The sequence below is a fragment of the Ursus arctos genome, unplaced genomic scaffold, assembly GCF_023065955.2.
Source record: "Ursus arctos isolate Adak ecotype North America unplaced genomic scaffold, UrsArc2.0 scaffold_3, whole genome shotgun sequence".
In the NCBI taxonomy this organism is placed as follows: domain Eukaryota; kingdom Metazoa; phylum Chordata; class Mammalia; order Carnivora; family Ursidae; genus Ursus; species Ursus arctos.
This window is the reverse complement of record NW_026622985.1, coordinates 91649681-91651432: the sequence shown is the minus strand read 5'-3', so window position 1 is coordinate 91651432 and position 1752 is coordinate 91649681. Positions and strand designations below refer to the sequence as shown.

The window sequence follows — 1752 nt, the reverse complement described above, 5'->3', positions numbered from 1 at the left end:
GAAAATGAAAGCACAGACGAGGAGGGATGGAGATATTTCTATAAAGATCTGTGAGATAGTTTTAGTTTGTTTTTGCTACATACGAAGAATTTCTCAACTCTAGTAAGAATACTTGGAATTTATTAGCTCCTCAGCAATGAGTCTCAGTCCTTTCTTCATATGACTCACTGGTGGGATTATAGAAATACACAGTTCGGTGATGATTGTATATATTAAGTTACTGTAGTCAGAGATTTTCTTTCTGGTGCTCATTTCTCTGAAAAATATTGCTTGTTACCGGGTGATGTGAAGGCTTATGATTGAACTGATTCAATCAGTTCAATCAGGGCAATGTGTTGTCATTTTGTTTCAACAATTAAAAAATATTATCTTAATTAAGATACTAATTTATTTCTTAAAGAAATAGGCTTTATAGATTTTTATAGTATTAAGTATATTGATAATCCAGATGCTTCATCTCTGAACAGAAATGCTCAGCACCAGAGACTATCCTAGCACTTCAAAATGTTTTCTACTTTCAGGTAGAGTCTTGGACAATTCACTTTTTTTTTTTTTTAATCAGACTTTACTGTTAGGTCATTTGTCTGGCCTTTAAGTCATTCTCCAACAACATCTCAAAGGGAAAAGACTTGTCCTAGCTAAAAGTTCTATCCTCCCCTCACACAGACCCTGTCTGCAATGCTCTGTACAAGGCATTCTTTTTTTTTTTTTTTTAAAGATTTTATTTATTTATTTGACAGAGATAGAGACAGCCAGCGAGAGAGGGAACACAAGCAGGGGGAGTGGGAGAGGAAGAAGCAGGCTCATAGCGGAGGAGCCTGACGTGGGGCTCGATCCCATAACGCCAGGATCACGCCCTGAGCCGAAGGCAGACGCTTAACCGCTGTGCCACCCAGGCGCCCCTGTACAAGGCATTCTTCACCTGAGCATTCCCGAGGCTGCAGATGAAGGGATTCAATGTTGGACTGAAGAGACTGTGAAATAGGGAGAGCTTTTTTTCTTGCTCCTTTCTTTGAGTAAAGTCTGGGATCATATAAATCACCATGGCAGTGACAAAGAAAAGCCCAACCACACAGAGGTGGGAAGAGTAGGTAGAGAAGGCTTTTCTTTGACCTTCCCTTGACTGGATTTTCAGGATGGTCTGGAGGATGCTTGTATAGGAAACTAGCACCAAGCAAACAGGCCCAAATAAGATAAATACACAGGCAACAAAGATGACAGCTTCATTGATCCAGGTGTCAGCACAGGCCAGTATGAGGACAGATAGGATTTCACAGAAGACATGGTCTACTTCCTGGGGCCCACAGAAGGGCAATCTTAGAAGAACTGCATGTACCAGAGCCAGAATAAATCCACACATTCAGGAAGCAATGGCCAAGACTATGCACTCTCTCCAATTCATGATGACAGTGTACTGGAAGGGGTGGGAGACAGCCACAAACCTAACATAGGACATCGCCACCAAAATCAGCATGGAGTCTGCTTCAGATTCTCTCTCCCTCACACACACGCTTCCTCTAATAAATAAAATCTAAAAAAAATTGTTTTCTTTTAAATTAAAAGCTTAGGATATATTCCTAGGAGTGGAATGGCTGAGTCAAAGGACACTTCTTTCATATTCTTGTTAAGAGACAAATAAAAGCAAGAAAAACAGATATTTCAAAGCTTAACTTGGACAAGAATTCCTCATTGGGAAATGTGGCTGACTCCACAGCTTCAACTTCGTAAAGCTAGGTTCATCCTTCCCTTGTA

The 1752-nt window shown here is 40.4% G+C and overlaps 1 pseudogene; it reads right to left on the bottom strand.

Moving 5' to 3' along the window:
- Window positions 1–743: 743 nt before the first annotated feature.
- On the bottom strand, window positions 744–1474 carry LOC125281105 (olfactory receptor 2A2-like; annotated as a pseudogene).
- Window positions 1475–1752: the final 278 nt, after the last annotated feature.